The sequence below is a fragment of the Elephas maximus genome, chromosome 27 (assembly GCF_024166365.1).
Source record: "Elephas maximus indicus isolate mEleMax1 chromosome 27, mEleMax1 primary haplotype, whole genome shotgun sequence".
Classification (NCBI taxonomy): domain Eukaryota; kingdom Metazoa; phylum Chordata; class Mammalia; order Proboscidea; family Elephantidae; genus Elephas; species Elephas maximus.
The window spans coordinates 26,089,000-26,116,497 of record NC_064845.1 but is presented as its reverse complement, the minus strand read 5'-3'; the positions used below and the strand labels follow the sequence as shown (position 1 = coordinate 26,116,497).

General features: G+C 45.8%; 1 protein-coding gene, 1 long non-coding RNA gene and 1 pseudogene across 3 annotated transcripts in view; 2 read left to right on the top strand and 1 right to left on the bottom strand.

Annotated features, from left to right (window-relative positions):
• Positions 1–27,498, bottom strand: part of LOC126068361 (uncharacterized) — a 515,560-nt gene that overhangs the window by 256,523 nt on the left and 231,539 nt on the right. The window contains exon 1 of one of the 2 annotated variants that reach the window (XR_007515636.1): positions 10,185–10,274. The exons of the other annotated variant lie outside the window; for it this stretch is intronic. This is a non-coding gene — a long non-coding RNA (uncharacterized LOC126068361). Of the gene's footprint in view, positions 1–10,184; positions 10,275–27,498 lie in introns of those variants that run through there. 2 annotated transcript variants of the gene reach the window in all.
• LOC126068310 (ral guanine nucleotide dissociation stimulator-like) overlaps positions 1–27,498 on the top strand; it is a 1,065,244-nt gene that overhangs the window by 905,530 nt on the left and 132,216 nt on the right. The window lies entirely within an intron of this gene.
• On the top strand, positions 2,220–3,339 carry LOC126068339 (cellular tumor antigen p53-like; annotated as a pseudogene).

Below are 27,498 nucleotides of genomic sequence, written 5' to 3'. Positions count from 1 at the left end.
TCATGATAAAAGGAGAAAAGATTGAAGTTGTCAAGGATTTCATTTTACTTGGATCCACAATCAACAGCCATGGAAGCAGCAGTCAAGAAATCAAAAGACGCATTGCACTGGGTCAATCTGCTGCAAAGGACGTCTTCAAAGTGTTGAAGAGTAAAGATGTCACCCTTGAAGACTAAGGTGCGTCTCACCCAAGCCATGGTATTTTCCATCACATCATCTGCATGTGAAAGCTGGACAATGAATAAGACCAAAGAAGAACTGACGCCTTTGAATGGTGGTGTTGGCGAAGAATATTGAATATACCATGGACCCCCAAAAGAATGAACAAACCTGTCTTAGAAGAAGTACAGCCACAATGCACCTTAGAAGCAAGGATGGCGAGACTGCGTCTCACATACTTTGGAGATGTTGTCAGGAGGGATCAGTCCCTAGAGAAGGACATCATGCTTCAGAGTACAGGGTCAGCAGAAAAGAGGAAGAACCTCAACGAGGTGGATTGACACAGTGGCTGAAACAATGAGCTCAAGCATAACAACGATTGTAAGGATGGGTAAGGACCGGGCAGTGTTCCGTTCTGTTGTGCACAGGGTCGCTATGAGTCAGAACTAACTCGACAGCACCTAACAACAACAACTTATTGAGCAAGGAATGGTAAATGAAAATCAATACTTGCATGAAAAAAGCCAAACTCATTGCCGTCAAGTCGATTCTGACTCATAGCGACCCTATAGGACAGAGTAGAACCGCCCCATTGAGTATCCAAGGAGCACATGGCGGATTCAAACTGCCAACCTCTTGGTTAGCAGCTGTAGCACTTAACCACTACACACCAGGGTTTCCAATACTTGCATATTCATTATTAATTTAAGATGAATAAATATGAGTATCTTCATTTAGTGAGCAATTTTAAGTATTTTTAATAAAGATTAAAATACTACCAGGAATTTCCATACCCCACCTCACAACCCTCTTCCACCAGAAGGCCTTTGACTCCTCAATCAAGAATTCTCCCATCCCGGGGGTCTTCCAGAATCTACTGCAGACTGGAGCGTTATTAGTCTTCTTTGTACCGTGGGCTTCTCTGGCAGTCTGTTGAAGCCAAGGGCTCCCTCCTCAGAATGATGTGTTAAATGCAGGATAAAGCACATAGGATTAAAAAGGAAGCCATGTGGAGAAATTGGAATCCTGGTGCATTGCTGGTGGGACTGTAAAACGGCAGTCACTGTGGAAAACAGTTTGGCAGTTTCTCAAAACGTTCAACATAGAATTACCATATGACCCAGCAATTCCACTCCTAGGTATATACCTAAAATATCTGAAAGCAGGCACTCAAACAGATATTTGCAGACAAATTTTCAAGGCAGCATTATTCACAACAGCCAAAAGACAGAAACAACCCAAGTGTCCACCAACGGATGATAAACAGAACCTGGAACATACACATGATAGACTATTATTACTCAGCCATTAGGAAAAATGACGTTCAGATACATGCTACCACATGGATGACCCCTGAAAATATTAGCCCTTAGGGAGTTCATGAACTTCAATTTAAGAACAAGTGATTGGGGAAGGACTCTTCTGGGATGGTCAAAGTTTTTTCTTACAGGAAACAGACGGTGTGCAGAAAAGTTTTAAAAACCCAAAGATGCACAGAAAAATCCTGCTCGGGATCAGTCAGGGAAGAAAAGAATGAGCTGCAAAGAGAAGTCTAACCTTGACTTTCTCCCCAAACCCAACACTATTCATGACGTGCCTTTAAAATCCTACATTAAGGAATTACCCAGACAATTTGCTTGGCCCCAGCCCTGCAGACAAAACATGTTTTATGTCCTGATGGCAAGTGAAGAGAGGCAGCACTGGGAACTGGAAGATCCAGATGAGATCCAAGCTTCAGTCTTAGTCCCCTTGTTTTCTGCCACTAACTAGCCCTGTTAGCTTGGTCAGGTCACCTAGTTTCTGAATTGAAACTTCCTGTCTATAAAATGAAAAGTTTGAATTAAACCATCTCTGGAATTCTTTCCAGCTATGTGATTCTAAGATAATGCATAACTATCTGGAAGAAATGTTAACGAGTCAAAAGCCCGAAGCCACCATTCTGGGCACAGCTAGCTGCTGGGCTCTGGGGGCACCTTCCTTCTGGACTTGGAGAGTCCTTCCCAAGAAGGTTACACACTTCCCTGAGGTTCCGTAGCCAGACTGCCTTCCCTGGAGCTGCAATGGAGGAGCCTCAGTCAGATCTCAGCACTGAGCTCCCTCTGAGTCAAGGGACGTTTTCATACTTGGGGAAACTCCTTCCTGAGAAGCTGGTTCTGTCCCCCTCATTGTCCCCAGCAGCAGAGGCAGTAGATGATCTGCTACTCCCAGAAGATGCTGCAGACTGGCTAGAAAGCCAAGCTGGGGCTCAAGGAATATCAGAAGCACCTACACTAGCCACCTCCTGGACGCTGTCATCCTCTGTTCCTTCTCAGAAGACCTACCCAGCACCTATCATTTCTGTCTGGGCTTCTTGCATTCTGGGACAGCCAAGTCCGTCACCTACACGTACTCCCCTGAACTTAACATGCTGTTTTGCCAGCTGGCAAAGGCCTGTCCAGTGCAGCCGTGGGTCACCTCAACACCCCCGCCCAGCACCTGTGTTCACACCATGGCCATCTACTAGACATCAGCATATGATGGAGGTCGTGAAGCACTGCCCCCACTTTGAGTGCCGCTCTGACTATAGCGATTGCTTGGACCCTCCTCAGCACCTCATGCAGTGGGAGGAAACCTGCATGCTGAGTATTTGGAGGACACCATCACTCTATGACATAGTGTGGGGTGCCCTAGGAGCCACCACAGGTCGGTTCTGACTACCACCATCCACTTCATGTGTAACAGCTCCTGCATGGGGGGCAGGAAGCCATCCTCACCATCATCACACTGGAAGACTCCAATGGTAATCCGCTGGGACACAACAGTTTCGAGGTGCATATTTGTACCTGCCCTGGGAGATGCAGATGTACAGAGGAAGACAATTTCCACAACAAGTGGGAGCCTTGCCCTGAGCCACCCTCTGGGAGGATCACTAAGCAAACACTGCCCACCAGCACCAGCTCCTCTACCAAGCCAAAGAAGAAGCCACTGGATGAAAAACACTTCACCCTTCAGATCCATGGGCATGAATGTTTCAAGATGTTCCTAAAGCTCAACGAGGCCTTGGAGCTGAAGGATGCCCAGGCTGGGAAGCAACCACAGGGGAGCAGGGCTCAATGCAGCCTTCCCAAGTCTAAGAAAAGGCAATCTATCTCCCGCCATAAAAAAATAATGTTCAAGAGAGAGCAGCCTGACTCAGACTGACGTCTTTCACTTCCTGTCCCCCATTTACACACTCTGCTCCTGCCTTCCTTCCCTACCATTTTGAAATTCACATGTTTGAACCCCTGCTTCATACAGGTGTGCCTCCAAAACACTCAGGAACTCTTCACTTACCTTGGTCTGGGCGTCCACTAAAGATGTTGGCCTACACTGGTGATTTGGGGGGCATGAGGGCAGCTGGGACACTCCAGCTTAGATTTTAAGGTTTTTCCAAATAAAAAATGCTTGGGAGAGAGAGGATAGTATTCCTGCAGGTAAGAATTAGATTTTAAAACCAGTCATAGAACTGGCCATACCTGGACTGGAAGCCTAGGTCACCAGCAGACTAGCCAGGGAAACTATCTCAAGGTGTTTCACTCCTCCTGACAGCAATGTGCATGTCTGTGAAATGCTGACACCCACCACCTACCTCGCGGGGTTTGACATGAGGTTAATGCAATGATGTGTGTATGATTCAAGGATCCCAGAGGGCTGGAAGTCACCAGGCTGCTGGCCTTACAACCGTCTGAGATTACATGGTATCTGGGACTCGGCCTCTGGGAAATGCTGGTCCCCCTGTCCCTGTTCGTTGATGGATTGACTGGGCAGCTGGTTAAGGGAAGGGAGTTTCCAAGTCCCTTTTCTGCTGGCCTAGCCACGTCCTGTCTAGCCTCCAGGTAAACCTCAGCACCTAAAAGGAAACCTCGCCCCATCCCACTCCCTGGAGGATTCCAGCTTTTACGTGGGATCTGTACCCACCACCATGTCTTACTGCCCCCAGATGCTCAGAATCTAATTTCTTTGCACTCTGGAAGGCACGTTTGTGTTCTTCGCCTGTATCCCTTCTCCTTGCCCCTTTTTATATCCCATTTTTACATCTGTTTCTTATTTTACAATAAAACTTTGCTATCAAAATAAATATTAATGAGACTTTAAATTTCTTCTCACCCTATGTCATAGATTGTATTACGTCCCCCAAAAATGTGTGTACCAACTTGGTTAGGCCAGGATTCCCAGGGTTCTGTGACTGTCCTCCATTTTGTGATTGTAATTTTATGATAAAGAGGGGTAGGGTGGGATTGTAACACCCTTACCAGGTCACCTCCCTGAGCCAATGTAAAGGGAGTTTCCCTGGGATATGGCCTGCACCACTTTTTATGTCTCAAGAGATAAAAAGGAAAGGGAAGGAAGCAGAGAGTTGGGGACCTCATACCACCATACCTCATACCGACAGAAAAGGAAAGCCTTCCCCTAAAACCAGCGCCCCGAATTTGGACTTCTAGCCTACTGGACTCAGACAGAGAATAAACTTCTCTTTGTTAAAGCCATCCACTTGTGGTATTTGTTATAGCAGCACTACATGACTAAGACTCCCTACACTCACAGTATGAAAATGAATTCTAAATGAGAATTTTCCAGAGGCTTCAGAAATACCTACACAAATCACCTAGTCAGACAATTTCAGACTTGCAAGGAATCTTAAGCAACACCTGCCACTTCACCGATCCCAGTGAACAGGTGAGAAAACTGAGGTTCAGAAAAGCGAAGAGAGTTGGGGTCACATAAAGAGGCAATGTTAACAAGCTGTTGTGACTATTGCTGTTTAGTACTAGCAGGATTTTCCCCCCAACAATTTTTTTATGTACAATTCAGTGACACTGATTACATTGAAAATGTTGTACAACCATTACCATTATCCTTTTCCAAATTATCCCACCACCATTAACAGAAACTCAGGGGCCCCTAAGCACTGACTTCCCCTTTACTCTTCCCTCCCACCCCGGCAATCACTGATAAGCTCTGGTCTCTACAGATCTGCCTATTTCATGTAAGAAGGATCAAACAGTATCTTTCCGTGACTGACTTATTTTGCTCAACATAACGTTTTCCAGGTTCATCCACCTTATAGCATGTATCAGGATTTCATGGCTGAATAATAGCCCATTGTTATGTATATTCCACATTTTGTTTATCCATTCATCTCTTGATGGACATTTCCCTTGTTTTCAGGTTTTGGCTATTGTGAATTGGGCTGCAATGAACACTGGTATACAGGTTGCTGTTTGCATCCCTGTTTTCAGTTCTTTGGGCCACATGCTTAGGATTGGAACTGCTGGGTCATATGTTCTACGATTAACTTTTTTGAGGAACCACAAAACTGTTTTCCACAGCAACTGTGGCATCTTGCATTCCCACCAGCAATGAACAAGGGTTCCAATTTCTCCACATCCTCTCCAACACCTGTTATTTTGCTTTTTTTTTTTTTTATTACACCCATTCTAGTGGGGGTGAGGTGGTATGGCATTGTGGTTTGGATTTGCATCTCCCTAATGACTAATAATGTTGAGCCAGCACCAGCAGAATTTTAGGATTCGTCACTGGTAGTAAAAACAAGCTCATCAGTTTATTTGAAGACAGACAGAAATAAACCTCCAATAAGCTGGGCATAGAATACGAACTGTAAGAGGAAGCAGGTGACTGGGGTACTGGCACCAAAGGCAGTGTACTCTACCTGGGTCAGGGTCAAAGCTGAGGGCCTCATTATACACGGTAACCTCCCCATCACTGGCAACAGTACCCATCTCCCTCAAACATCATGTTTACAAAATTCACCTCAATGGACAGCCATCTAGTTATTTCCGAAGAGAGAATGGATGAATGAAATCTGGCTCCTAAGGTCAATAAAACCAATGTCCAAGTTTTCGGTTGTGAATAAAATCTCAAAAGGACAGAATTTAAGAAAATCCATACTACCGAGGAAGTTTCAAGTTTTAGAAGAAACTGATTTGAGAATAACTTTGATCTGCCTTCCGCGTCAGCTCTGAAATATAGAGACTAATTAACCAACAGTATTTTTACTAATACTCTCACTCCTACTTTCAAGGTATGTGATTATTGGATACTGATCCAATAACGTATATTTCCAGAATCCCACCCATGTGTGTAGAATAGCTTTACAAGCAAAGAAGTAGAAACTATGAAGTTATGGGGAAATTTGATTGAATTATGATTTCAACTTCACATTCAATTAACCAATTTATGCAAAGTGCTTTCAAACCCTGTATTATGATGCTTAATTGGTAGGTTACATTCCGCCTTCTCCCCCACTACAGACACACACAACCAGCAAAGTAACCACAACGATCCCTCAGTGCCCACAACACCCATTATTCCAACCTTATAGAAACAGTTTGGCTTTCACAATTATTTTCTTTGAGCTTCTCTTTGACTAAGATCTCACAGAGCCTCTCGAGATCTTCTAGACTAGAAGCTACACACTTCTGGTCTGCCAGCTCCATTATTTCATCTCCTCCAGGAATTCCCAGAGACAGCAGTGCCACCTGCTGGTAGGGAGGGCACAATCTGCTTTCTGGAAGCCTATGGGTGACAGGAATGGCAGCCTAGATTTCTGTCTTTGGGAGCCTTTCTTTTCTAGGCCACATTGTAAGCATAAGCTACAACCTGAGATGTGTAACCTCCACAGGAGCCTCCACTGTGACTGGCAGGTCATCTGGAAGCCACGTAAAGCAAAGCCAGGCTAGCCAACAATGAGGCACTTCTGCCTGGAAATGCCTCCTCAATGCTGCAAATGCAAGAGCCTCACTGAATTCAACATTTCCTGGCTCGCCTTTTCCCCCACTGCTTCAGTATCAGATAATAGCACTCCCAGCCCTGACCTGTGGCTATGCTATCTAGCTCCATCTCACATCCTAAGGAAGGTGTTCAGACCCCTCTCAATGTGAAGGCTCTTACATGTACACAATGTGACACAGTTCCTTCTCAAAGGACACTACTGCTTAGGCATGGAGGTCAGACTCTAATCTCTTTCATTCGCTCTCCATCCTCCCGGTGCCTAAACCAAGGGGCAGAAACGACAGAAAGGAAATGATTTTGTTGTTTTGAAAATAACAGTAATGAGTTTCCATTGATATAGGTCACAGATATATGCTGCGTCCCTCAAGATGAACTAAGCCTGCCAATCTTCCGGGTTTCCCTTCCTTAACCTGATCAGTGTTTTTCAACCTTTTCACAGCCCCTTCCATAGGCTCAACATAAGAACTGCATGCCCTTTGTGTAGTTTTCACAGGCAGTCCCCAGTTACAAACATGCCACTAACGTGCAACCTGTAGTTACAAACCAATCCCCATAGAGCCTATTTACATTAAAAACGTGACGTATATACAATGGTTCATAATAATAAACTGGCACTACTTAGGGAAGCGCATTAGAACACTGTTATTATTACCATATTATCATGTTAAAGATATTTTAGTGTAGTTGGAAATGATTCTTTAATGTTTACGTATAGAAAAGGAACACTACATACTAAGACATTTGATTAACTGACGTTAGATACAAACCGTACCTAACTGTTCTGATTTACGTACAAATTCAACTTAAAGACAGATTCAGGAGAGAAACTCGTTCGTAATCCAGGAACTGCCTGCATGACAAAAATGACATTTTTTCATTAGACCTAAAAGCCTATACGTTTTCAAGTTATACTACCTCTCTCAACCTTCAGGACTCCTTCCCCCACCATCACCAATACCAACTTAAAAATTTTAGGCAAAATTTTAAGTTATCCCGAGTAATTTGCTTTGTGTTCCAAACTATTAGCCAACAACCTATATTTCACTTTACTAGGAACAGTTGTTATGTTCCCAGTGACCCTGAGCTTCATAGCAACTTCTTTTACTTTTGTGCACCTCAGAGTTCTCTGCTCCCCAACAAATCTAAGTGTTCCCTCTTCAATTTTTTTTTTTTTTTGACTTGTCAAGCTAATTGATTTCCTATCAAGTGTAGACATTTTGTCAGGATGCAGGGGCGGATTAAGCAGTAAGCAATGTACTCACGGGATTACACTAAGCAAGGTGTGCAACAGGCTTAATTGTGTTTGCTTACCAATCAGTAGTGCACAATTTTATGGCGGTTTCATCACCACTTTCATGTGGTGAAAAACAGGTAAAATTTTGACTACAGACTAGTAAGTAGGCACAAGTAACCCCATGTGTACCTTGCTTAGTGGATAATCCATCTCTGGAGTATGTGTTAGATGTTTGAAAATCATACTGTTTCCTAAAGAAACAAATCTGTAGCAAGAAGAGGAAAAAAAGGGCTTTGAAAAGGTATCAGGATGTCTCCAAGCAACCAGGTAAACAAAGATCTTTGTCACTCTCATACCAGAATAAATTCAAAGCGGATTACATTGAAACTCCAGAATACAGTAAAATTAACAAAGTAGTTAACCACTGGAAAACTGAAGGGACATTTTATGTTTCACTATAAGGATGTACAGTATGCCCTTCCTATTGCAGGACTGCGGAAATGGAGGAGAGAGGTAGGCGATACCTTGCAGTTTTAATCTGCTCTGAAACTGCTGCACACACCTCCCCTTTTCAAAGAAAGGTTTACAGGAGATATTCCCTCCCCACACATCCCTCTTCTGCCAGCCAAATGGTCTTCTTCAAACACACCCTTTTCAAAGAACTGAGGAAGTCTGAAGAGGCTTAATTTAGACCCTGCCTTCCTCTCCCTAAAGCCCAGTAACATGCAGAAAATAACTAATCTCCCTCTTGAACAGCCCCTGAAAAACCTTAGTTTACAGCGACTCCCCACCCCACACACACACACACACAAAATCTGTCTTCTTGAAGAAGAATCTCAGTGCGCTGATCTGGTCCGCAGTTCAGTGCAGGCATTTCCTTCCTCACAATTTACCAGTCACCAGTTAAGGGTCTCATTTAGATCTGCTCCGCCAGCGCCCAACTGCTTAGGACATTTTTACCTTTGTAAGGAATCTCTGGGTTCCTTCAGCCCACTCAGAGCGCCCAACTGCGGGGAACCTGGGCCCTTCAGCCCACTCAGAGCACCCACCTGCGGGGAACCTGGGCCCTTCAGCCCACTCAGAGCGCCCACCTGCGGGGAACCGGGGCCCGTCAGCCCACTCAGAGCGCCCAAATGCGGGGAACCTGGGCCCTTCAGCCCACTCAGAGCGCCCACCTGCGGGGAAACTGGGCCCTTCAGCCCACTCAGAGCGCCCACCTGCGGGGAACCTGGGCCCTTCAGCCCACTCAGAGCGCCCACCTGCGGGGAAACTGGGCCCTTCAGCCCACTCAGAGCACCCACCTGCGGGGAACCTGGGCCCTTCAGCCCACTCAGAGCGCCCACCTGCGGGGAACCGGGGCCCGTCAGCCCACTCAGAGCGCCCAAATGCGGGGAACCTGGGCCCTTCAGCCCACTCAGAGCACCCACCTGCGGGGAACCTGGGCCCTTCAGCCCACTCAGAGCGCCCACCTGCGGGGAACCTGGGCCCTTCAGCCCACTCAGAGTGTCCACCTGCGGGGAACCTGGGCCCCTCAGCCCACTCAGAGCGCCCACCTGCGGGGAACCTGGGCCCTTCAGCCCACTCAGAGCGCCCAACTGCGGGAAACCTGGGCCCTCAGCCCACTCAGAGCGCCCAGCTGCGGGGAACCTGGGCCCTTCAGCCCACTCAGAGTGCCCAGGTGCGGGGAACCTGGGCCCAGGGCTCGCCTGCAGGTCCAGCGGGCAGAGAAGCTTCTCCGGGCGACACTCGGGCTCGGTCCCGGGTCACGCCGCCCCCACCCCGCCCGCACCGGGGCAGAGAGCGCTTCTGCACAGCTGCGCCTGCAATTCGGCGTCGCTCACAGCCCCGGGATCAGTGCGGGTCCCGAGGCTTCAGAGGTTCGCGTCCCAAGGCCTGGGCCACTTTAACGTGACACTCCACTTCTTCCTTCATTTTCCCGCTGCATTAATGCCACCTTCTGCTGGGCCCCAGCCCGGGTCCGCGCCTGGAACGCCCCCACCTCACCACCAGCGCCCTTTACCTGCCAGCATCCCTCTGGGCGGGAAACAAAGGCGGAGGCGACGCTACCAGGTGGGCAACTACCCTCGGGCGGCCCCATCTCCGGGGTGGGGAGGATGTAGAGACGCGTAAAAGGGTACGAAAGGGAAACCGAGGCACCGAGGTGGTGGCGGAGCCTGGGTCTGCGGCCACCTCAGAAGCGGGGCTCCCGGGGCGGGGCGGGTTAGCCCCAGACTAGCCCCGCGCCGCCCGCCCTGCCCATCCCGCTCACCCCGACCCGGCGAAGGTGCGACCTAACCGGCAGCCCCACGGCGTCGTTCACCTCAGGACAAGCGCTCCGGTTTCCTCCGATGGCGCCAGAGAAAGCCCCGCCGCTCGCGCAGGCGCACTAGCGCTCTCGCGCCTTCATCCCTCTGGTCCACGTGCGCCCCTCCGACCAGGCTCTGGCCCGCCCCAGCCCTGTCCGTCAGCGTCCGCGACAGCCAATCCGCTCGCATGGGAGGCCCAGCGCCGGTCACGTGGCCACAGCAGCCAATCACCAAATTGCCCTCTGCTGTGCAGGCTCCGAAGGCCTTGTGGAGTTTGTTGCTACACTGCGGACAGGGTGCGAGGTGTGCACGGAAAAACTAAGCCTGTGTGTTGGGGGACTGAGAAGCCCTGGATTGATCTTTTGCTACATCTGTTAGTTTCTAAAATCCTAATATGAATAGTAATCACCTGGGTGTCTTGTTAAAATGCAGATTCTGCTCCAGTAAGTTTGGGGTACGGACCTGAGATTCCAGCTTTCTAACTAGCTCCCAGGTGGTGGTGATGCTGCTCCTGGTCCGAGGACCACCCTTGAGGAGCAAGATTTTAAGGAAATCTGTCAGAAAGCGTAGATTTTACACCTGACCCATGTTATTTTCAAGTTTTGAGACTTCTTCCTCCAGTGGTGCAGAGCATTCCAGTGACTGACTAAGCACTGGGTATCCTGATGACGCTCATAGTTTGGGCACCAGCTGAGGGGAAAAACCCGCCAAGGAAACCCACTGCTGTGGTGTCGATTTGGACTCATAGGACCCTACAGGACAGGGTACAACTGCCCCATAGGGTTTCCAAGGCTGTAAATCTTTAGGGAAGCAGACTGCTTTGTCCCAGGAGCAGCTGGTGGATCGGAACCTCTGATCTTCCACCTCTGTGCTGTGTTTAATTCCCGCACCACCCACCCTTAGGCTAAGGGTCCACAACCTATGCCAACTTGGGGTTGGAGTGTGGAAAGTAGAAATGGGGACTGTATGATCCTTGGAAATAACAGGACTGTGTTCTAAAATATTGGGCATGAGTTTCTGAGTGGCAGCTCTGCCAGACTCTGGCTTAAAGTGCCCGCTACTTTGTGGAATTTACACTCTGTTATAGAACTCCAAGGGCAAGTTCAGGAAGGGAGCTTGGAGTACAGGAAAAAGATGCAGGTATCTGATCTTTGCAGCCTAAGCTAGAGTGGTTGTAAACTAACCTGCCTTAAAAAAAAAAAAAAAAAAAAAAACTGTGCTGTCGAGTCGATTCCGACTCATAGCGAGAAGTCTTAAAAATTTTTCCAGATACTCTTCTGTAATTCCAGAGTCAGGACTTCAAGAAGCCCATTTCCTCCGCCATCTCTCAAACTTGACCTGAACTCAGTGTACAGACTGGCCATCTAATAGCTTTGTTGTTCAGCATAGTCAAGCTCTTATTACCCAGTGTTGTACTGATATGCTCCAAGAGTGTAAGGGCTAAATTCTCCAAAACCTTCAGACCAGGTGGTGTGATATTCTACCACATTGCTTCAAGCAGTTATTACTCACTACTCATCAAGGGGACTAAACTGCCACTTAGAGAAAACTTCATCCTTGTCAGTGTGTCTTATCAGGACTAGAAGTGAAGCCCAATCAGTAACCTCGGACATTGTTCATCACATTGCTCAGTATCAGGGCAGGCATAGCATAAAATTCAGAGTTTCTGGGAACACATTAAATTAAGTTCTGGTTACAGCAGGAATAAACAGCTGTCCAATGGTGAAAAATACATTTGAAGTCTCAAAGAAAATTTCCTTTGCTGTCTTCTACCGTCGCTATCAGTCGGAATCAACCCGATGACAATGGGTTTGGTTTGACTTGGTTTTAGCATTAAACCAACTGGAGGAGTCCTGGTGGCTCAGTGGTAAAGTGCTTGACTGTTAACCAAAACTCAGTGGTTTAAACCCACCAGGCATTTCATGGGAGGAAGATGTGGCGACCTGCTTCTGTGAAGATTACAACCTTGGAAGCCCTATGTGGCAGGTCTTCTCTGTCATATAGGGTCGCTATGAGTCGGAATCGACTCCACGGCAATGGGTTTGATTTTGGGTTTATCATTAAACCAGTGGTTCTTAAGCGTGGCTGTGCAGTAAAGGTTTTTAAGGGTGTAGATTTGGGGCCCCTGTACCCAGAGGTTCTGCTTGGTGTGAGGCGTGGAACCTGGGTAGCTATAGGTTTAAAAAGTTCCACAGGTGATTTGCTATCCAGCATGTGTGAGAACACCTGCGTAAGTTGCTAGATCAATGGAGTCATTCTCTCACAAGGAAAAGTCAGCTCTGCAACACAGATCATTAATGAGACGAAGACCGTGAAAACAGAGGGCATTTTCCACACAATATGTGAGAATACGTAAGAAAGGCCAAAAATAATTCATAGGAAATAAATACACCAAGGACATTTCAGTGGTACAAATCGAAAAGCCAGGTCCACAACTCAGTTTCATTCCAGTTGATTAGCTAAATGTTTCAAAAAGAACCTATTATCTTTGTCAACCATGCCAAGCTGACCAGCTCTCTAGTGCTATCTTCACTTATTCTATGCCTCTCTTACCAAAAGCAAATTCCTGGTTGAATATCATTAACAGTTATTCTCTGAGGCTTTTCCAAAAGTGTGTAAGGAGTCACCAGGGGTACTTGTTAAAATGCAGATCCCCAGGACTCACCCCAGAGTCTCCTGTTACTTCTCTCATGTAACAATCCTGAAGTCATTATTGGTCAAATGCGAGTCTAAACTGGACCTCCTGATAGAGAGCATCTACACATAGGCAAGCCCTCAAATAAAAGAGCTATGATATTAGTTTAGTTTGCCATGCTGGCTAAATATAGGAGGGCCATTCCATTTTAAAAAAAAACTCCAAGGGATTCTCAGTTCTCTTTACTGGGATTGTAGAAAGTTCTGTCATTATTATTTTTATTTTTAATTAGGCATCGGGATGCTGTTGTTGCACAGAGTTTTTCTATGGAATGATGTGTAATGCAGTGGAGCTTGACTCAGTTTTTAACTCAATTAGTGAGGTCCCCTCAGAACGCTCTCCTAACGACAGCCATCTTTTTCTAAAGTGACTTTATTTGTGACACCAAAAATATGGAAGCCCAATGTGTGAGCCTTCAAACTAGCTTCTGTCCTGCTCTGATGCTTCTAAAAATATATTTCACAGCATCCAAACGGGAGGAATGTTCTTCACCTTGTAAACTTGTAGCTCTATCTATTGGGTAAAATAAGGACAGATTTCACTGATATTTAACTAGCATGAATACTGTGAATTTTAAACTGGAAAAAAAATTGTTTTTCCCTTTATGGGTGTCATCATTATAAAGAGAGGCCACAGGAAACAAAGAGATGCTTACTTGAGAATATGAATTTGTATAAAGGGCATCTAGGCCCTCATTCATTATCTGTTTCTCAGTCTACTTGCCTCACATACATAACTCGGCCCCACCTCTCTGCCCCTTGATAACTTAGCTCCAGCCACAACTATCTTCTTAACTTTTCCTCAAATACTCCAAGCCCACTCTTGTCACAGGAACACACTACTCTCTCTGGATGGAATCTTCTGCCCCCATGTACGCACAGGGCCCTCTCTCCCTCACTGAACAAGTCTTTGCTTAAAGGAGTCCTTGTCAGAGAGGCCTTCCCTGGTCAAATGATCCAAAGAAGCATTTCCTCCAGCAACTGGTGCTCTCTAACCAAGCCTTTCTTAACCAGGGTTCTGTGAGAGAATTTCCCTAGAGAAAACCATGTCAGTGACTTTTTCATACCTCCCAAGGATGGTACATAGCTAACATCCTTCTAGTTGCATAGAAGTTAATTCATTGTACATAACAGGTGCTTTAGGGCATTAGTGTTTAATTCTCCCATGGAACTGATAGAAAAGGGCTGCTGTAAATGGTTATCCCACTTGATTTTTCTTCTGAGGTCTTATCAACATTTCATGAATTATTTTTTTTGTCTCTAGAATGTAAGCGTATGGACCTTGATTTTGTTCCCTGCTTATCCTCCATGCCTAGAACTGGTATATAGTAAGAAAATCAAATCCACTGCAGTGCAGTCAATTTAAACTCATATTGACCCGATAGGACAGAGTAGAACTGCCCCATACAGTTTCCAAGGAGCACCTGGTGGATTCCAACTGCTGACCTTTTGCTTAGCTACGATAGCTCTTAACCACTATGCCACCAGTGTTTTCCTGGTATGGAGTAGCCACTGAAAAACTATTTGTTGAATAAACTCCACAGCAACAGTGTGTGTTATAACTTTTTATGTAAAAGCTTTTCTATTTTTAAAACAATTCATGTTAAAACGTCTACATCCAGAAATGTGCGTAGTATGGATTTCCTGAGTAGTATGATAAGACAGAGAGTGTTAAAAGAACTGGCAAAGCTAAAATATTAGTCCAGATACTAATAAAAGAATGCTTTCATCATCCAAACATAAATGACCAACTGCTCAATCAGGATGAGAGATGGGGGAGGGGTTAATAATTTGAGGATGTTTTCTACAACCCGTAATAACAGAAAATAGAGCGGGCTTTCATTCCAGACAGGATCAGAAACGGACTCTAGAGATTGCCGTGGGTGAAGCACTCAGTAAGAATTAAAAACAATTAAATTCTTCATCCTCGTGAGACAGAGGAAAACCAAAAAACGTGTTTCAGGCACTCTAGATTTTTAAAAAGGAAAATATGATAAATGTAGGCCCCACCCAGGAGATAATTGAAAGCAAATACTTTAGAAAGTCAATAACACACAAAAAAACCCTATATACTTTTCCCCCTGCTTTCCATGAAAAGTTTGTACCAAGAAATAAAAGTAACAAGCATTTTGGGGTAGAAGCTAAAAAAAGAACTGGTAAAGCCATATAAATTGCTAGAGAAAAAATAGGGAATTTTCCCCAAACTGGCAAGAGAGCTCATGTGAACAGGATAAAGACACCCAGTAAACTAAAAATGAGGAAAATAATAACTGTACCAGAAAGACTTTGAAAAGCACCTTGTAAGTGTCTTAACCCAGTAAAGTGTCTTAAAAACCAATAAAAGGAGATTGTTTCAACATGTAAATGGGAGGAAGTCACTCAAAGAATAAGTGGGATCTTTGATCCTTTTTTTTTTTTTTGATCCTTGTAGATAAAGGATTTGCTCGAGAATGGAAAGGGGGATATTTTACACGCTGAATTGTTTGATCCAAATTGAAAGAATAAATGGAGACTTCCTTTCCCATGATGTCCCCAAAGATGAACTAGTTGGAATTACTTGACTGCACGCTACTCGAAGATACTTTACCAGACTGGACAAAATCAATGTAGACAAACTATCAGGATAGAGAGGTGGAGAATCTGCTGGCTCAGATCAGTGGCTTATATGTACAAATGTGTAGCTGTAACCCCATTCAGTGAAGGAGTTCAGAGGAGACCTGAAGAACCATGATCAGAAGAGCTTTGCTTTAATAACAGGCAAAGTCAGAGAGCCTATAACAGCAATGAAAAAAATCATTGAATATTTAAACAAAAGTCATCTTTGGGAGGAAAGACAATGTGAATTTTAAAAGTAAAAGCATGCTTGACTTGCTGGTTTCAGGAGAGATGCACTGGTCACTAAAAAAATGAGAACGTATGAGTATCTTCTGGGCTGGTATATTTCTTTCCAATTCACTTTAATTAGGCTCTACATGATGGCAACAGAGTACAGACCACAGAATATTGCACAATCAATAGACAACAACGTGCCCTCCTCTGAATGAAGCCCAAAGAGTAGGAATCCTCAGGGCTACCATTACATACACCTACTTCTTAACTTCTGTAGTAAAGAAATACTTAAGGGTTTGCTAAGTAGATTACTTTCAAAATTTGACATGCTTCAAACGCCGTCATCATATACATTGTCTTGCTGTTTGACTAGGCAGGATAAGAATTACATATCACCATACTGTATTTTTGCTTATCTCTTATGACCTTACTATTACTTGTGAATTTGTTAACCAGTTCAAGTTACAGGTTTAAAACGAACTAAAAGCCCAGCACACAGTAAGCATTCAATAAATGTTAACTGCATTTAAATTGATTTAATAAATAAATAAAACTTCAGAAAACCAATCAATAGATTCCAGGCTGTCCACTCTCCCCTCCCAACCCCAATGTTCTTTCATTTTGTACTGGGCTCCCTTCTGGAATTTCATCAACTATCTTTTTTTATCTCCAGCTGCATCAGCAACAGCCCTCTGGCAAAAAGTTCCTGCTAATAAGGGTGCAAAAAGCATAGTCTTTATATATTATCATACCTATTTATGGGAGTTCCTGGATGGTACAGACAGTTAAGCGCTGGACCACTAGCCGCAGAGGCTGGCAGTTTTAACCCACCCAGAGGTGTCTCAGAAGACAGGCGCAGTGATCTGTATCTGAAAGTTCACAGCCTTGGAAACCCTGTGGAGCACAGTTCTACTCTAACACACATGGGTCGCCATAGTTGGAGTCAACTCGGGGACAACTGTTTGTTAGCTTACCTAAAAATATTAAGGTTAATGAATAGTAATCCCATTCATTCACTCACACATGCCCCAGCTTTGAGGAAGCATTCCTTGGGTATGGTAATTTAGTCCTGATAAGTGTGTAAGGTTTGGGATGCAGCAGTCACCCATAGCTGAGGCACAGACAGATAAAACATGGCATAAAACAGAGAAAGGGAAAAAAGAGTGAGAGAGACACAGACTATGGTTTAGGGAAGATGTTACAAGACAGACGCCTACAGGGTGAGAGAATCAAAGCGAAGGAGTGAAACAGGCAGCAATAAGAAAGTAAGAAGAGTTGGGGACTGTGGTATTACTAAATTACAGCCCATTTTTGCAACATGAGAATGCAAGATCTACCATATCTCATATTTTTAGAGATCTAGAAATCTGGATTTATATGAGAAATTACCCATTTTTTAAGAAGAAATCTCTGTGGACCAAGCAAAACACATCTGCAAATCAAATATGAGCCACAGCTACAACTCTTAGCTAAAAGGGTCAATTTCCCAGCCTAAAATCTCTCAAACTCCTTCCCTGAACTGTGTGATATGACCACTACTAGGTGCAGGGGAGACTGGGAAATAAAGTTTTTTGTTTTTTTTTAAGCTGAGTACATTGTTGCGGTAAAACCTGGATTCAGCTACTAAGCAAGGAGACCATACATCCAAAGGAAGGAATATGCCCCATGCTTTCAAATAGTAGGTCTAAGAGAATTCCACAAACATCTACCTTCTCAGCAACCTCCTTTCTCCCTGCTCTTGAATGTTCCTTGGAGGTGCCTAGATCAAGCAACTAGCCTGAGTATAATGTGACTTCTACTGTTTTATTACACAACTGCACTCAATTAAAGGACTGCACTCACTGTGCTAGATGTGGCCATTATCAATATAGTGTGTGTCTGGGGAAAGCAGACAAATGAGAAAGGAAATATATGCTAGAAATACCAGGTGCAAGAAATTCAAACCTGAATCCCTGCTTTTGCTGGTGCTTTCATGACATGACAGATGTACTTCTCCTGTCACTGTCCCAGTCTCAAGACAAGCAAATGTCCCAGAAGTCATTAGATTTAACTTACTTAGGAAAATGTCTCTGAAGTCAAAAGCTGTATGAACCAAGTACACATTTCTAATTTACACGTCAGTGACCATTTTACTGAAGAGTTAGATGTACCAACTTTATAGCATAGAAAGAGACGGCAATAATCTTCTAGTAATGATGCAACATCAGTGGGTGGGGTTGATTAAGGCCTCTGGACTGTCTTAGGCTCCTTCTGCCTTTCTGACCTGCCACTCTTAGCATTTGGTTTTCACGTTCACGGTTGCTGCATGCTCTCAAGATGACTATTCCACCCCTTGCTTTATTTCTGCACTCAAGGCAGAAATAAGAAGGATGCAAAAAGGAAGAAGAGGTAGCACTTATATTGAGAAAGGAATGATTCCCCAGGGATGTCCAGCAATCTTCATTTTAAGTCTCACTGGCCACAACTTGTCACATGGCTATTTCTAGATGCAAGAGCTGACGGGAAATGTATGTTTTAGCCAGACACATTGCTGCCTCGATGAAAGCCAGAATTCAGAGTTTTGATTTTAAAGAAAAAGTGGAGAATGGGGATTGGAATTAGCAACTAGCAGTACTCCCACACCATCTGATTTTCAAAAATAGTTTACTCTCTTTGACTAGAAGTTGGCAATTCTCTATAAACCTCAAGGATTTTTCCCTAATTTCTTCCCAGAAGCCACTTCTCTATCTTAATCACACATTAGTTGTACTACTTCCTTCTGTGACCCCTGCACTACTTTTCTAGTTGTCATGATTATCTCAAAAGACTAAACCGTAAACTTCTTTCTTACTGATTCATCGTTTCACTTTTTTGCCCTTTTTCTCTCTCTCACATACAGGCACAGGAACACCTGGTTTTACTCTTCCCATGTTTTTGAGACTAGAGTGATGGTAACAAAGTGCCCTCATTTCATCCAGTCTAAAATCATCATTGTATCCTTGTCAGTGTGGGATCAAACTAAAGGGCATCTGGAGATAAAAGAGGAACCATTGGCAAAATGGGTGCACAGAGGATAGAGGTATAGCAAATCCAAGGGAGGGCATCCAGCCAAAGTAGAATGGACGGGAAAAAGGTTGCCAGGTTGGGCAAATAAAAATACAGGACACCCAGTTAGATTTAAATTTCAGATAAATAATGAATAATTTTAGTATAAGTATATCCCAAATATTGTATGGGACACACTGATACTAAATATTTATTTGTTGTTTATCTGAAACTAAAATTTAACTGGTTACCCTGTGTTTTATCTGGCAACCCTGACCAGGAGGAATAGTGTCCACACCATCACAGAGCTCGATACTCCTACTGTGCCCACTTCTCTAACTACTGACTTCACCTCCTCCCCTGGAGCTTTCCCATAAACGTCTAGCCTGAGAACTACTCCCCAGTATTTTTGGAGACTCATCAAGGCAGCTAAAGCTGAAGCATTCTTTTTAATAACTTACTTTTTTTATTATTTCCTGGAACACAGACCCCCTTGGGCATGTAGATGAGCTGCAAGTAGGTCTCCGAATCCACTGAAATTGTGGCCTCACGCGATTTTCATTTATTTATATTCATTCATCCTTTCATTTAGTCATTCAACAAACATTTATGGCTCCTTACTGTATTAAAGGCACTGAACAAGGTCCAGAGAAAAAAGTCAAATAACACAGAGTCCCTTCATTCAAGATGCCCCTGTTATATGTGACATAACCTGCTCTTGGGTTTAGTTAATGGTGGTGCACCAGGGACCCTTGGTGAATCCTGCAGACATGGCTGGAGACTTTCCTGGCAACTTGCCATGGTATAAGTCTGTTATTTGTGAGCACATGGACCCTGAAAACTTGTTAGGAGCACACAATGCTTCAAAGGGTAGGCCACGCCATTGCATTCAGTACTGAAGGGAGCTTGAAGTGAGGGATAGTCTGCTATCTTGCATTATTAGATCATGAGACTCTTTCCACGCTGGCTACTGTGTAGCATTCACTCTAAGAGGACAGAAGCCCAAATGAGAAGCAAAGAATTGTAATTGGAGGTTTTCACTGTCAAGCACTGTGAATGAACAGGACACTTAAGAGAGAGAAGTAGTGAGAAGGTCTTTTCCACAGGACCTGATCATAGAGAAGCTTCTTAACCTACCCCTCCAAAGGCAGGGTTTGGAAAGGGAGTCTGGCGGTCTCTAATCTCTACCCTTTGAAACAGCTGAACAGTTTAAGGAAAGAAACCTCACAGGCAGAGATGCTGGGAAAACAGTGCCAGTTATTTGTGAGATTAAGGGCTTTGCTGAAATACTCTCACAACTAATGTCTAATTCTATCAGTGACTTTGGACTGGCAAAGAAAAGGGCTAATATCAACCTTCTTTTTTCAGACCTCCTCCCTAAGAACTCAGAATACAGAACGACTCACTTCTTCCCAGCCTCTACAAAGAAGGGAGCAGATTTTGAACATGTATTCTACTCCTGAGGGATGTTGTTACCTTTTATTTGGAAGTTTCTGGTGATCAGATTTGAGAGACAGAAAGAGAAGATAGATTCAAAAGTTCCCAGATTTATCTTAAAAACACAGCCCATAGCCAGAATGCTCCTTAGAAGCAAGGATGGCGAGACTTGTCTCACGTACTTGGAACATATTATCAGGAGATTCCAGTCCTCCTGGATTCGACAGGGCTTGTAAAACCTACTACTGAAAATCTCCACCCTTAGGTATGGCCCAAGTGCCCCCCTTCTCAGGGGAGGCCATAGATCCTACTATGCCTCAGGGGACCCATGCTTTGGAGGGCTTCCTTGAGATTTTCTGTCCCCCTCTTGTAGGTGTGGCAGTACCATTTGTGCAGGATGCCCAGAGCCCAGACTGGGATCTACACGGACCTTGTTGCCTGTTTTGTCCTTTGGAGCACTCTCTAATTCTCTACCTCATAGGTAGAGTTCACCTGCTGGCCCAAGAAACTCAGGCCCATATATCCATGGGATTGTCCCAGATCTTCTGGGCTAGGCCCTAGATCTACAATGGTAGTCTGGTGAGCAGATTGCTCCTGAAGGCAAAAGCAGTACTTCTTGTTTGGGATCACATGAGATTAGAATAAGTTCACAGTTGCGGAAAAGATAATTTGCCAGCTCAACTAATCAGCAGAGCTCAGGACAGAAGTGGCTCCTGTCCCGGCATAAATGGGCCATTGACTTTGAATATCTTTTTCCCCTGCATGGACCTGTGATGGCTTATTCCAGGAGAATAGGCCCTTGATGGCAGACTGCAACCATTTCAGCAGTGCAGTGGAGAGGTGGGTGTTTGATATTTGACACCGCTTTGCCTACTAAACAGGGTCCTCACCTACCACATCAGGGGAAAAGGACTGGTGGCTCCACTCAGGTCACCCAGCCACCCGTGACAGGGGTCCAAGGATAACTGGTACCTCCCAGTCCTTACAACCAAAAGCATTGGGTGCCCATGGTCCATCTGCAGATTCTACCCACCTATACGCTCTAGGGAACAGGGACACGCTTTCCTCACAGACACTTGGGGAACGTTTCTCAGCCCCCTGCCTTGTTCACAGCATGACTCCCTACTGCAACCAGATACCAGTACCTACAACAATCACCTCTGACCCTCTAAGATTGTAGGACAGAGCTTGTACCACACACTAGATGATGAGCTACCTGGACACCTGAGCTGAATCCATACAAGAAAAGTGAATGGACTCCTAGACTGATATATCTGATAACAGCTCCAGCCATCTGGTGACAGGACAGTAGAGCTTCAAAGGCGAAAATAATCCAGCTAGCTCACTCAAGCAACCCATCTGAGCATATCAAAACAAAACAAGCGAAGAAGCTAGGATACAGGAGGCAAAAAATCTTGTCAGTGAGTCACTAGGGGTAATAGTGAGTGGTGCCACTCCCTTCTCCACCTCTCGATTCCTGGACCCATGAATCCCGGCTATGGGAGATACAACACCATATATTGGACGCTGGTTTAGAGCATATACAGCCTCTAGATGAACACTGCCCAAACCCTGCAAGGTACTGCCACCTAGCTGGCACCATAATTGTGTCTTTAGGAGTCCATTCCATCATTCTATCAAACCAGCTGCTTCAGGATGATGGGGAACATGGTAAGACCAGTGAATTCCATGAGCATGGGCCCACTGCTGCATTTCATTTGCTGTGAAGGGAGTCCCTCGATTCAAGGAAATGCATGTGGGATACCATGATGGTGGATAAGGCATTCTGTAAGTGCATGGGTGGTAGTTATGGCAGAAGCATTGAATGCAGGGAAGGCAAATCCATATTCAGAGTAAATGTCTATTCCCATAAGAAAAACGTTGCCCTTTCCATGATGGAAGTGGTCCAATGTAATCAGCTTGCCATTAGGTTCCTGGACGATCAATTTAAGGGATGGGGCCATATCAGGGACTCAGTGTTGGTCTCTGCGGCTGGCAGATCAGGCACTTAGCAGTAGCTGTCGCCAAGTCGACCTTGATGAGTAGAAGTCCATGTTGCTGTGCCCATGCATAGACTCCATCCCTGCCATCGTGGCCACATTATTCATGAGCAATGATGGGAGTACCTGGGAAAGGAGGACGAGTGGTTTCCACAGAACACGTCATCCTATCCACTTGATTGTTAAAGTCTTCGTCTGCTAAGTTCAGTCTTTAGTGAGGGTTCATATGAGACACAAATATCTTCACTTCTTTGGCCCATTCAAAGAGGTCTATCCAGATACCTCTCTTCCCCATAAATCCTTGTCTCCAGTTTCCCAATCATGTCCTTCCGAGTCCTTGACAATCCAGCTAAACCACTGGCCACAGCCCGTTCATCAGTAGACATACAATCACACATCTGGCCATTTCTCCTTCCCGGCAAACTGAACAACCAGGTGCACTGCTCAAAGTTCTGCCCATTGGGAGGATTTCCCTTCACCACTGTCCTTCAGGGAAGTCCCAGCAAGGGGCTATAGTGCTGCCGCTCTCCATTTTCAACTTTTGCTAGCATATTGCGCAGAACCATCTGTAAACAAGGCATGAGTTTTCTCACCCTCGGTCACCTGATGATAAGGAGCTCCCCATGAGGCCATGGGTGCAGACTGGGAGATGAAAAGTATGTGACAGGAGTGGAGACCATGGGCATTTGGGCCATTTCCTCATGCAACTTACTTGGGCCTTCACATCCTGCTCAGGCCCGATCTTGTATATATCACTTCAATTAATGATGGAGTGCTGCTGGGCAAGTCCAACTTTACAACTCTGTGGGTCAGATGACATCCAGTTCATAATGGATAGCTCAGGCCACAGGTTGACTCGATGGCCCATGGTTAAGTGTTCAGTCTCTACTAAGACCCAGCAAAAAGCCAAAAGTTTTTTCTCAAAAGGAGAGTAGTTATCTGCAGAGGATGGCAGGGCTTTGCTCCAAAATCCTACAGATCAGCGCTGTGATTCACCAAGAGGGGCCTGTCCTTCAAAACAAGGATGAACAAAAAGGCATAGGCCAGATTAATGGCTGGATAAATAAAAAAATAATAATAAAATAAATTTTTTTTTTTTTATTTTACAAGGTACCAGGAGGTGTGTGAATTTGCAGTTCACTCCTCCAAGGAAACTCCTCTTCCAACAGATTGGCTGCTCACATCAGATCATAAAATGGAGGCTGAATACATAATTTCTGCCAAACCCCCAAGAATCGTGGCCTAACCAAACTGACACATAACATTAACCATCACAGTGGTGATGAAAAAGTTCTGAAGTAGAAACTGACGATGGTTGAATAAGATTGTAAAAGTACATAAAGCCACTATGCTACACAGTTTAAAACTATTAAAAAATTTTATTTTATGAGAAATCTACCTGTTAAAATAGTATAAAGTATAAAGTGACCTGGAAAAGTACTACAACAAAACCAAAGAAATTCCCACTCAGGTGAGTTGAAGAAAAGGTGTGCTTCTGGAGCTGATGTCCCCTAGCTGTGAATGAGGAGTGGCTGTGGAGGACGTAGAGCAAATGACTCGACCTCTGGTGACTGAGGCAGAGCTGGAGATGGAGGACCTGGTGCTCTATGGAGCTTTGATGTAGAGCAGTAGCAGGGTCGACATCAGCAGGTGGTTTGGGAGCTGGTTCTGAAAATGACCCATGTGGTCTCTGTCCCCAGGAGCTCACAATCTATCTGTAGGAGAGACACGAAAATGGGTAAAAGAATGAAAACAAATACATGTAAAGAAAAGAGCATATTTTATGGAGAAAACAACGTAAGGTGCTGTGAGATAAGGCTGGTGTGTGGTCCAAAAGGCCTGACTAAGGTGACATTTATGTGTGACCAGAATGACAGGAGGGACCAGCCCTGCTCTTGTCTGGGGACAGAGTGCCAGGGAGAAGACACAGCTGGTACAGAGACTGGGAGACAGACGTGAGTTTTTCCAGAGAGAGAGTTGAAACGCAGCCAGTATGGCTGGAGGGAAAGGAGGAGGAGAGGAGGCAGGGAGGAGGAGAACAGGTCCAGGACCCATGACCTGGTAGGCTGGAGGAGTTATCTCCTGCCCTGTGATAAAAACACCCCCAAAACTAATGACTCACAACACAATACAGCACACAGTCTCTGTGGGCCAGGAATCCAGGCATGGCTTACCTGGTGACTGCCCCAAGTTCAGGAGACTGTGGTTGTGATCTCAACTGTGTCTTGACTGGGGAGGATCTGCTTCCTACTCACTTCCATGTTATGAGCAGAACTCTATGAGCTGTTGGTCTGGGGGGCCTCATTTCCTCTCTGTCTGTTGATCAGGACCCTCCCTCAGGTCCTTGTCACATGAGTCTGTCCATGGGCAGGTCATACATCACAGCTGCTTCCTGGGGGGAGGAAGAGAAATAAATGACAGAGAGAGAGATGACTGAGAGAGAGAATAAAAGACAGCCAAGAAACATTGCCCCAAATGGGGTCATTATGAGTTGAAATCGACTCAGTGGCACCTAACAACAACATTCTTGAGAAGCGAGTACCTGAGTCCAATCCACACCAATGGGACGGGGTCACACAGGATATGGAGACCAGGAGTTAGGATAGTTGGGAGCCGCTGTGCAGGTTATCTACCCCCTAGTTTTTTTTAGTCTGAGATGAGGCACTGGGTCGGATTCTACATAATGGGAGTTACTGGAGGGTTTCATGGAGAGGGTGACAATATCTGACGTTCATTTAATTACAACCCCATCCTAGTGCAGATTGGGAAATGAGGCCAAGAATGGAAGTGACTTTCCCAAGCTCATACCACCAGAGCCCAGCCCTCTTTGGAGATGTACTCCATGCTGCTTCCCACCCCTGCTTGAAAATCTTCCACCTCTGAGTTTGTGCATTAGCTACATGGGCAGATTACCCAATAGGCAAGGTAAGCACGATGAACACCACATCTCTGCTCTGGCAAAACCCATGCAAAATTGCTCACTAAAGATTAGTAAGTAAGCACAAGTAGACATGTGCTTACCTTACTTACAGGGTCATCTGCCCCCCGTCAGGGATTGTATATTTGAAAAGAGACTTTGATTCTGTAGGAAGCTGCTGTGGGGTTGGGAGAGACAGATGCCAGCCATACCTAGAAGCAGAGTACTGGATATGCTGGAAAAATATGAAAAGGTAAAAATGTTGATTACAGATGATCTGGGAAGCAGGTAAGGCCTGTCCTTACCTTGCCTATTAGATAATCCACCCCTGATTAGCTTCAGGTAATGCCAATCCACGGGTTCTATAAGTATTATCTCACGTATACCTGCTAATGTCCCTAGGAAGAAGACACTAGTATGATCCCTGTTGTGTGGGTAAGGGGACTGGGGAGGCTCTGAGAAGCACAAAGACTTGTCCAGGGTCACAAACTGGTTGAGAGGGATGAGCTTTGTTTGAATCCAGCTCTGTCTGCTCAAAGCTGGGGCCCTGGCTACACCCAGGCTTTCTCCGGGTTCTGGGGGCAGGGGGAGGGCTGTGTTGATGTCACTGTGTACAGTTACAGAGATTGCATGGGGAGAGGTGAGCATTCAGCAGCCCACAGGGGACTTTGGGGAGGCCTTAACTGATATCAGGCCAAAGTCAGGAGGCCAGGCCGTGACCTCACTTCCTTGACGACAGAGTACATAGAACTTGGAACCCTGGTAACCAGCCCCCTATCCAGCTCACTTGAGTGGAGACACTCAAACTAGCAACATGTTTTCTTGTTGTCTCCCATCTTCCCTTGTGTCAAAGCCTGAGAGACCCAGGAGTTCGACAATTTCACCAAGGCTGAGACATGGTCTCCTCTCCCAACCACGGACACTCAGGCCATTTACTAAAAAGAATCCGAAGGTAACACAGGGTGGCCCAGGGCTGCCAATCCAGGCCAGGCCACCACTGTGATCCCACCTAGAAAGCCCCATACCCCTCCCCCAGGTCATACCATCCCCCAGGCCATGCCAGCCCTTGTCCTCATGGGGTCCCTGGTAACGGGGGCTGGGAGGAAATGTGGACAGAACTGATGAGGAAGAAAGTTGTTGACTGAGGCAGGGTCCATTTGGTAGAGAGGTGGTGGGGGTCGGGGAAGAAGGAGCTATGTGACCTGGGGAGATCTGGGAAAGGAGGAGTGATAATGAGGTTGATGAAAATGGGGCTGCTGCTTGAGGACTAGCACACATTTAGGGCAACCCCTAGGTCCACCCCCATGGTCTCTCACCATATTGGGTTCATGGGCCTGAGTCTGACCATGACTGGTACTAGTCCATCAGATTGGGTGCCTTGGGGAGGCTGGGGACTGGGCTGGCAAATGTGGAGGCCTCTTTTATTTCCCTGCCCTGACCACCCCGATAACACAGAACACTGGGATGTAAGCCTACCCGGGGGTTCCAGTTCAGACCAGGCCTTAGGGAGGGACTGTACGGGTCACAGACTGAGTGAGCACTCTCGCCTGGGTCTTCTCTGAGATCCCGCTCACCCTGAGTGTGGCAGTCAACGTGCAGCCCTAGCTCCTGGCATTGCCTGGGCCACTGCTGACCCTGTGCCAGCCCAGCTTCTGCCAGATCCTGCTGCAATCAGATCCTGATTTTTCTATCTGTGGACTTGGTCAGGCCTGGATGGTGCTGCCCACAGGCCAACCCATCCAGCATGGGGGAACTGGGAGCTCCTCGGAGGCACAAGGCCTTGAGGGGCAGAGAGGGAAGGAGGTGGCTCGGAGGGGCTCTTGATGCCTCCCTGGCCGCTGCTGGCACTGTCTCTGCAGAACAGCCCACAGGAGATCCCCAAGGAAAAGGAGAACGGCATCGTCTACTCGGTCTACCCCAAGAAAGGGGCCAGGAAGGGCTGGCACAGGTTCTGGGTGAGTATGGGGGGAGGGGAGTGCCATCCCCACCTAGGGACCCGAGATGACCAGAGGGGGACCAGGGCCCAGACACAGCCCTGTAAACCTCAGGTCCCTCACAGGACTTTCCCTCTCGAGGGTCGCCAGTCCCCTCCCAAAGGAATCAACCTTTCTCCCCCCTCCCCCCAGG